Raw genomic sequence first — 9,928 nt, 5'->3', positions numbered from 1 at the left:
TAGAGGCACTAAAATCTCAGAAATCACCACTAAAGAATTTACCAGTGTAACCAAAAACCACCTGTAACCCCAAAACTATTGAAATAAAAAAAAAAATCCCCTGAGATGTCACGCCTGTCAGAATAGATATTATTAAAAAAAAAAAAAAAAAAAAAAAAAAAAAAAACAGATGTTGTGAGACTGCAGAGAAAAGGGAAGCTTATACATTATTGTTGGGAACGTGGATTAGTTCGGTCACTGTGGAGAGCAGTTTGGAAACTTCTCAAAGAACTCAGAACTACAGTTGGACCCAGAAGACTTATCACTGGGTATATACTCAAAAGAAAATAATCAGTTTATGAAAAATATGCACTTGCATGTTCACTGCAGCACTATTCACAACAGCAAACAAATGGAATCAATTTAGGTGCCCATCAACAGTGGAAGAGATAAAGAAAGTGTGATATATACAGACCATGGAATACTACTGAGCTACAAAAAAGAATGAAATCATATCCTTTGCAGCAATATGAATGCAGCCAGGGTCAAGTAAGTAAAATGAATCCTCAACTGCCATGTCAGGGAGCTAATAGACAATACCAAGGACTAGGCGTAAAAGACTACTATTTAGAGGTAATTATCACATGTAAAACTCCAAATGAACAAGAATCAGTTGGTTCTATCACAGTAGACTATGTTGCAAAAATAATTAAGATACTGACTTCAAAATTATTTGGTGTCTCCTTCTTTAATGTTAGCTTTTTAAGGCCATTAACTCTCTGATAACATTAATTATCTTCAAGGTACTGGTTTGTTTTTGTTACAGAAAATTTCATGTTTTTCAAGTTGTCTTATGATTAATTTATATTGACAATAATTCCTTAAAGTGCAGTATACTGTCCAAATCTTATTCCTCAGGGTAGAGCCGTACAATAAATTAGCCTAATTTTCTTCCTTCTTCTTTTCCACACCACTTCCCTTGATCCCACTGCCCCATGTTTAAGAAATCTTCAGATGCCAGTTTTCCCCTCCTTCAGTTTCACCTTCACCTGTCCTCTCTGTGATTATAAATCCCACCCTACTGACTCCCTCCTTTCATTCCACCTCATCCTTTAGCCAATGATTACCCTCGCCGTTTCATTTTTACAAAGAATACTCCACTCACTGTTCTCACTTGCATCTCAATTCCTCCTAAATTGACTGCAATCTCATGGTCCTGAAACATCTAGCTGTCTTTCATTCATTTGTTCATTCAATAAACGATTATTTGTTCATTGAAAAAATATGACATGGCTCCTGTCTTTAAAGAGCTTATACATGTAGACAGACACTAACCAATTGTATAAACAAATACACATAAGCTTTGCCAAATGCATGAAAAAATATTTTCTCATTGATAAAGTCTGACATGACTCCTGCTCTTAAGGAGCTTATAGGTATAGACAGATAGTAATCAATTGTATTAACAAATATATATTCATACCCTATGCCAAATGCGATGAAGGAAAAGTAGAAAGCATGAAGACAATACTCAACACACGAGCTTGATCTGGTGTAATAAGGGTCAGAGGAGGTTTCTCTAAGAAAATGACATTTGATCTAAGAAATGAAGGACAAGTAGCAGTTTACCAGTTAAGGGGACTTAAAGGTAGGGAGCAAATGCTAAATACAACATATTTATGGCATGTATCTACCAATGGAGAAGCAACCTGCATCAGCTCTGTTGCAGCATTTCTCACCCTACATTTTAAAACTCATCAATTATCTGTATCCCTCCATTTAAACTCTCTACTCTCCCAGTCTATAAAATCTGCAAGATCCCTGATAATGTACTTCTTTTTCATTATCTCATTAAAGGGGCTTGCACAGTCCCAACACACAGCATGTCCTTGATAAATACTTTTTTTAAAAAGCACATGAATATTATCCATGACCCCCTAACTGCCAAATATAATGAACATGTTTTAAATTTTTATCTTATTGTGTCTCTGCGTCATTTAATCAGTTGCTCAGTACCTCCTTCCTGACCTTTGATACACTCTTGCTTCAATGACATCTTTTTTCCAGATTCTCCTCTCCTCTCTCTGAGGTTCCTATTCCTTCACCAAGCCCTTAATTCCACCCACGACTCACCACTTTGCGTTTGCTCCTTGGGTGATCTCTTCCACATTCAAATGATTTCGACTTTATTCCAATAAAGGTGGGTCTTTACTTCTGCTGAAGACCTGGCTCCTGAGCTTCTGACTCACATAGCAACTGTTTACTGGTCAGATACACCTATAAGCCTTATAGCTATTTCAAAGTCAAATGAACAAAACCAAACTCATCGTCATTTTATGGCTCACTACTGCAACAAAAAATAAATAAATCTAACTCTGTCTCCATTATTTTATTTTAGTTTATGGTATCACCATCCGTTTAGACGCCCATACTAAGTATCTGGTGGTTATCCTGTTTTTACTTCCCGCATTCAAACCTCCACCAAGGTCAGGTAGTTTTAGCCCCACAATATTTATCTAATTCTTTTCTCCTCCAGCCCTTTGACAATTAGCCTAGCTCATACTGTCATTATTTTCTTTTAGATGTCTATAACTACCACAATAAAATCAACAAGCAGCCAACCTAAAGTGTAAATCTGATACTATTCTTACTTGCATCTCAATTCTTCCTAAACTGACTGCAATCCCACGTTCCTGAAACATCTAGCTCTTTCATTCATTCAACAAATAATTATTTGTTCACTGATAATATATGACATGGCTCCTCTCTTTAAAGAGCTTATCCATGTAGACAGACATTAACCAATTGTATAAACAAATACGTATGCATAAGCTATGCCAACTACATGAAAAAATATTTTCTCATTGGTAAATGATACCACTACTCTCCTGCTTGTGTCTTTCAATGGCCCGTATAGTCTGGAGGATAAAACCCAACTATCTCAATGTTGTCTGCAAAGTCCCAGCTCTTGTTTGCTTCTCCAGCCCTACCTTTCACCACTTCCTTCCATAAACCATACGTTAAGTGAACCACAAAATGCTTGTGGTTCCCATGTACATCAAACACTTCCTGGCTCTGTGCCTTTGCAGTTTTAATTGTAATCTCCCTCTTCTGGATGCCTTTCATCATGCCATAATCCATCCGACAATCCTCCACAATCCAGCTCCCTCGGATTCCTCAAGATGGTGATAAGTCCTTTCGCCAGGAACTCTCGTATTATACTTGCTGCAACATTCCATTGAAGTGCAATACTGTTTGTCATTGTCAGCCTAGGGACCATGTCTTTCCTTCTGCAAGTTCCAGTAGAAAAAGCACCACATTCTACAGTGCACACAACAAATTCTCATTAAAAGTCCATATAAGGTAGAATGCAAAAGTTCATTCATTTATTCAGCCATTATCTATTATTTACTGCTATCCAAAGCCTGGCAGCAGCTCTAAATACTAGAGGAAACTCAGAGAATAAAATAGATCAAATCCCTGCTCTCATGGCTGCAAAACATGTTCATTATTTTAAGCACTGATAAGTAATATCATACTAAGGAGAAAACATAAGGCATATGGGAGGGGATAGAACCTACTGATGTAGGGGAGGGTGGTTTGAAATTATACATAAAGTGACCATTTGAAGTTTTACTGAGAAGCTGAATTTTCCACAAAAACATGTAAGAAGTGAGAGAGCTGGCCGTGCACACATCTGTGGCAAGAACATTCCAGATACGGAGACACAGCAAGTGTGGAGACCCAGAAAAGGGAGAATAGCTGCTGTTTGGAAGTATAGCCAGCAGTGCAATGTGACTGCACTAGGGTGAAGGAAGTAAAGATGAGGCAAGAGGAGTCACAAAATGGGGACATGTCCGGAGGGTGACAGATTATATGGTCGTCACAAGACTAACTTTTGCTCTGTGTGAGACAGGAACCACAGACAGTTTTGAGCAGAATGATGTAAGCTGTGTATGTTTAATAGCATCATTTTAGCTGCTGGGTTAAGAATACTATGAAGAATGAATGACAAACCAGTTAGGAGGTTATCATACAAATCCTGGAGAGGGAAAGATGATGATGCCTTGTCCCAGGTTAGTAATAGTGGGGGTGCTGAGATGTGGTCAGATTCTAAATCTGTTTTAGTGACACAATCTACAAAATTTAATGACTCACCGGACATGGGAAGTAAAAGAAGCAGAGTCTGGGATAACCTAAAGTTCTTGGCCTGAGCAGCTGGAAGACTGGAGTAGCCATTTACTGAGATGGAGAAGCTATGAGAAGAACCATTTTGGGGAGAAGGGAACATACGGCATTGAAGAAGTCTATTAGAGCAGGTTGAAGATGTTGAGTAGGTATTTGGATATACAGCTTTTCACACAGTTTCCCAAACCTTTGTGATCCGCCTACCCACTGAGCCAATAGCAAAATGTGTGCCCTCTTTTTAATTTTACATGTAGTTTGCTGTAGAAAGAGAAAGCAACTCCTAAAACCTGAAAGGAAATGAAAATGGAAACTAATGAATTACATAAGAAAGCTTTAGATCCTTTAGCAAAAATGTCTCCAACATCACCCACATGGAAAATGGGCAGCTTTTTACTCAATGTCCTGTGTACACAGATCACTGGATTTCATCCTTCACAGGAGCCCTCATCATCTATAACAGAACTCTCAACCGGTGCTCTCAGGCTCCAGAAGACGCTTCAGAATTTAGTTGCTGTTGTTGGGATGTCTGGTTGGCACAAAGATAGTGAAGCTGGCATTTATGGATGTCCTGCAATGCTTGAAATATCCTGCACAATAAAGAACTGAGCTTTTCTCATGTAATTTTTAAAGGTATCAGACATTCATATTGGTAAAAATCTGTTTCAAATATCTTAACTTAGATCCAAACTCTATTTTATATATAAACACAAAATAACATTTACGTAGTTTTAATATGTGAACTTTTTAGTTGTAGAACTACTATGTTAACTGATGAGACTGCTTGTATTTAGAATGTAATTCTATTTTATATATAAGCCCAAAATATGTTTGCATGGTTTTAATGTACACTGAATTTTCTAGTACCATAACTATATATATATAGTTAAACAAATATATATATATTTATGTAATTTTATATATATATATAATTACACAAATACATATATGTATAAACATACAAGTCTAGATGGCATGCAATTATATATAATATATAAATAATATATACACACATATTTATTTTTTCTTTATTTAAAAATATTAAATATAAAGGATAGATATTGATAACATTCAAATTTTACTTCAAGGTTTGTTAAATCTAAACACAGGCACAAATTTGACTGCTTCATTACTTCTTCATTTTCGATACCATAAAATGTCATAGTTCCTGAGTATTTACATGTTAAAATACACATTATTTCATATAATGTTTTCGCTTATTTCTATTTTATAACTAAGACAACATACTGAATTTTAAAATAAAATATCACAGGTAGTCACATTATATATATTTAACCTCAGGAGAGTAAACAAGTACTAACATTATTTGTCATAAAAATACGGCATTGGATACAAGGCAGTTAATAGCCTAGAAAGTACGGGCCATCAAACAACCATGCTTCTAACAACTAAGGTCTAGAGTTTGGCATACCACAAAAATAGTGCCAATGATAACCCCTGCTCCAGATTTAGTGATTTCATGCAATCTGGAGAGTTAAAAATGGTTTATCAGTAGTTAAGGGGAAACTATTTTATCCTGAATGGGCACTATTCAGCCTCTGCATGTGCCTTTGTAGTGATGTAGGAAGTACTAAGGAATTGTGGGATATCTATAAGATACAACATTACTACTTCACATTTTTATTTCAGTGACTGCAAGTTATGTAGCCACAGATAAAAGAGACCACAGAAATGACTTTTATGTTGATCTTATGTGAACAGGGGAAAATTAGTCATTTTCTTTGAATCAATAAATTCTTGACCAAAGCATTCTATTGCAGGATTTAAGAGAATAAAATATCTAAAGGGAAATGCCATGACAAGTAAATCCCTCTAACTCCAAATTCATAATAAGTTATGAATAAATAAAATTCACTTTTTGCTGCTTGCTTTTTTGGTCATGACTTAAACTCTCTGGAACTGGTTCTGAATCTTGAAATGGGAGTAATCACCCCTTGTTTACAACTTTATTTTGAGAATTGAGACAACAAATGTAACCTACACACTACCAAGCCTGTTAAAATTATTGTGTAACACCTTAAAGTTTTATGAAATCACTTAATAATGAACATCTGAATGGTACACTGACAGGAGAATCTTAGGATCACATCTGAAGTTTGGATGAGACAATGTATTTACAGTAACTACAAAGGAGACTGACCATGTGATAAATGTCAGAACATGTTGGTGTTATTACTGTGCTAACACCACAAACAAAGAGCACTGGACAAAGGCACTTTGTATAGAGACGACATATCAGAATCCAGAAATGACTATTCACATTTGGTATTTCTTTCGAAAACAGAAAAGTGACTTCTTGTAATCTAGAAATAATGAATATGTTAACCCTAGAATAAAATAAATTATAATTTAGTGTATGTATATGGCAGTGTTTATTAACTGTTTGTTTTTATAATGTATAATCCTGTGTTTGTTATTTGTAGCCTGCATCTTACTTTCAATTTTTGACTCAGAAATTTTTTTGCTTAACTCAGACTTTAGTATCTAATCTGTGCTATAAAAGTCTAAAATGAATTTTTGCATGACATTGAACAAATACTCTAATACCTCCAACAAAATTTAGATTGCCTTCTTGCTTTATATTTAATCTTCAAACTATTATGAATCAGATTTTAATAACTAAGTCTAGATTTATTTTTTGTGATAACTAAGATAACTAAAGAAGACATTTCAAAATTAGCAAATATTTCCTGTAGGCTAAGAATTTACATTAAGTAGAAAACACACTGTTAAGATAAAAAATGGTGTTTCATAAGTGACTGAAAATTACTTTGCATTAAGAAGCAAAGAAGCAATGGCTCACGCCTATAATCCCAGCAGTTTGGGAGGCCGAGGCGGGAGGATCACCTGAGGTCAGGAGTTTGCGACCAGCCTGGCCAACATTGTGAAACACCACCTCTACTAAAAATACAAAAATTAGCCGGGCATGGTGGTGGGCACCTATAATCCCAGCAACTCGGGAGACCTGATGCAGGAGAAACACTTAAGCCTGGGGACGAGATTGCACCATTGCACTCCATCCTGGGCAACAAGGGCGAGACTCCATCTCAAAAAAACAAAAAAAGAAACAACGAGATTAAAATAAAAATGGCTAAGTAAAGTTGATCTTAATGTGGTGGTGTTATGTTTTCATAAAAGTATTCTATAAATAAATTCTAGATGTTTGTATATTTTTATCTTACTATAAAAATAATCCTTGTAAATAAAGTACCTTGATCATGAGGAAAAAAACTTTAAATGTTCATCCTTATTATATGCCAAAATACAATTAAAAATAAAAATTTTGATTTCTAAGCACAAGTCAAATCTCTTCATAATACTATACCATGTATTAAATTGGTCTAACCATTTGAGAAAAAGGTAAGAACTCACTAAGAGAGAAGTAATGTTTATACGTAAATAAAATAAAATTTTGTTTCATTTAGGATACTAATTAAAATAATGAATTAATAGATAATCAAACCTCGCTTTGATTAGCAAATTTTACAAAGGTGTAATCATTTAAAACTCATCAGTATAAGTATGGAATTTTCTTTAAAAATTAGCAGCAAGAAAAGAGATAAATATTACTAAATAACATTTAGTATTATAATTTAAGATATAATTTAGAGAGAAATTACAAATCAATTGATAAGGGGAAAATCATTTCATAAACACAATTGGGTTAGATGATTTCAATTCGGAAAAAATATTAGTTCAGGTACCCAATGCATAATAACCTAAAATAAATTATGGTTGGATTAAAGAGTTAAAATATTAAAAAATCAAATAGTTAAAAGAAAAAAAGAAAATTGAACTTTTAATAAAACTTCTGGGTAATAGATGACTTTTTAAACTTAGAAGCACCATATTTATGAAGATATGTAAAGATAAGTAAATATATAAAAATATGTGTTCATATGATATATGTGCTTGTGTATTTGTCCACAAAGAAAGAGAGTAACATATTTGGTCAAACAAACAAAAAAATACATATGCAAACCAATTAAACCAATTAAAAAAAAAAAAAAAAAAAGAGAAACCTACCACTCAAATAAAAAGGAAGAAAGGGCAAACAGGAAAAATGTGGAGAAAATGTGCCAGAAGTGGAGTTAATAATCTGAATATAGAGCTCATACAATTTGATAATAAAAATGTGCCCCAATGTGACCCACAGTAATAGGCAAAGGGTATGAACAGAATATTTTAAAAGGGGGCATTACAAACACAAAAATATATGAATTTATATTCAGTATACAAGCAAACAAAAAAACATAAAATATAAGAAAAAATATTTTAAATTATTAAATTAATATTTAAAAAATACTTAAAATGTCAACAAATGCTCATACTGAAACAGGTCCTCAAACTTTCTTGGTGGAATTATAGATTGATTCATTCCTTTCAGAAAGCAAATTGGCAGTATGTGCTAAATACTAACAACTTGCATATCCAGTCATTCTACCTTTAGATATATATGCTTTCAAGGTATAAAATATGGTAAAAATATATTCAAGATGAATATCATCAACACATTATTTATAATACACAATTTTTAAAAAAATCCCAGAACAAACCAAGTAAGCCTTGGCATCCAAGAGTGAAGGAATATTTAAGCAAGTGTTACACAGTTGATGTTTAATGAAGTAAATGTTTAGAAAACTGTTTAGTAATACGAGAAATGCTTGCAGTGTTAGGTGAAAAAACTAAGGATGTTAAATTATTTGAATGCTACAACTAAAACTTTTAAAAAAGTCATTTAAATAGGGGAAAGACCAGGGACATATAATAAGATGTTAGGAGTGAGTACACTGGAGCAGAAGAGATCTGGGTGAATATTTTGCCTCTCTTTCAAAATTTCTATCTGATGTTACATCACCTTTATAAACAAATCATTTGAAAATCAAAATACGGTTTGGCGCTGTGGCTCACACTTGTAATCCCAGCACTTTGGGACGCCAAGGCGGTGGACCACTTGAGGTAAGGAGTTTGAGACAAGCCTGGCCAACATTGTGAAACCCTGTGTCTACTGAAAAAACAAAAATTAGCCAGGCATGGTGGCTCATGCCTGTAATCCCAGCTGCTTGGGAGGTTGAGGCCTGAGAATTGCTTGAGCCTGGGAGGTGGAGGTTGCAGTGAGCCAAGATCGTGCCATTGTACTCCAGCCTGGGGAACAGAGCAAGACTCTGTCTCCAATTAAATAAATAAATAACAATATTTACTAAAACTATGAACTAATTTAATTTATACCTATAGTAGGGTACATATATATATATACTTTCATAACAAAATTTTAAATACATTTGGTTATCACGCTTGAAAGCATTTATATGAAAATATATGATAATTGTTTACCTGGAGGCATTATGTGACAAATTGTTCATTTCTTTTTCGGAAACTCCTGCCCTCTTCCTATTTTATATTTATAAATGGTAAAAGATATATTTATTTAAAAAAAGACTTGCAGTATAAAACAAACATTAATTTATTGAGTATTATCTCCTCATGGGTTTGTTATAATAACAGAAATGTTTGGCAGGGCGTGGTGGCTCACGCCTATGATCCCAGCACTTTGGGAGGCCAAGGAGGGTGGATTATGAGGTCATGAGATTGACACCATTCTGGTCAACATGGTAAAACCCTGTCTCTACTAAAAATACAAAAATTAGCTGGGCGTGGTGGCACACACCTGTAGTCCCAGCTACTTGGGAGGCTGAGGCAGGAGAATTGCTTGAACCTAGGAGGCGGAGGTTGAGGTGAGCTG

The sequence above is a fragment of the Cebus imitator genome, unplaced genomic scaffold (genome assembly GCF_001604975.1).
Source record: "Cebus imitator isolate Cc_AM_T3 unplaced genomic scaffold, Cebus_imitator-1.0 Scaffold400, whole genome shotgun sequence".
Taxonomy (NCBI): domain Eukaryota; kingdom Metazoa; phylum Chordata; class Mammalia; order Primates; family Cebidae; genus Cebus; species Cebus imitator.
This window is presented reverse-complemented; position numbering follows the sequence as displayed.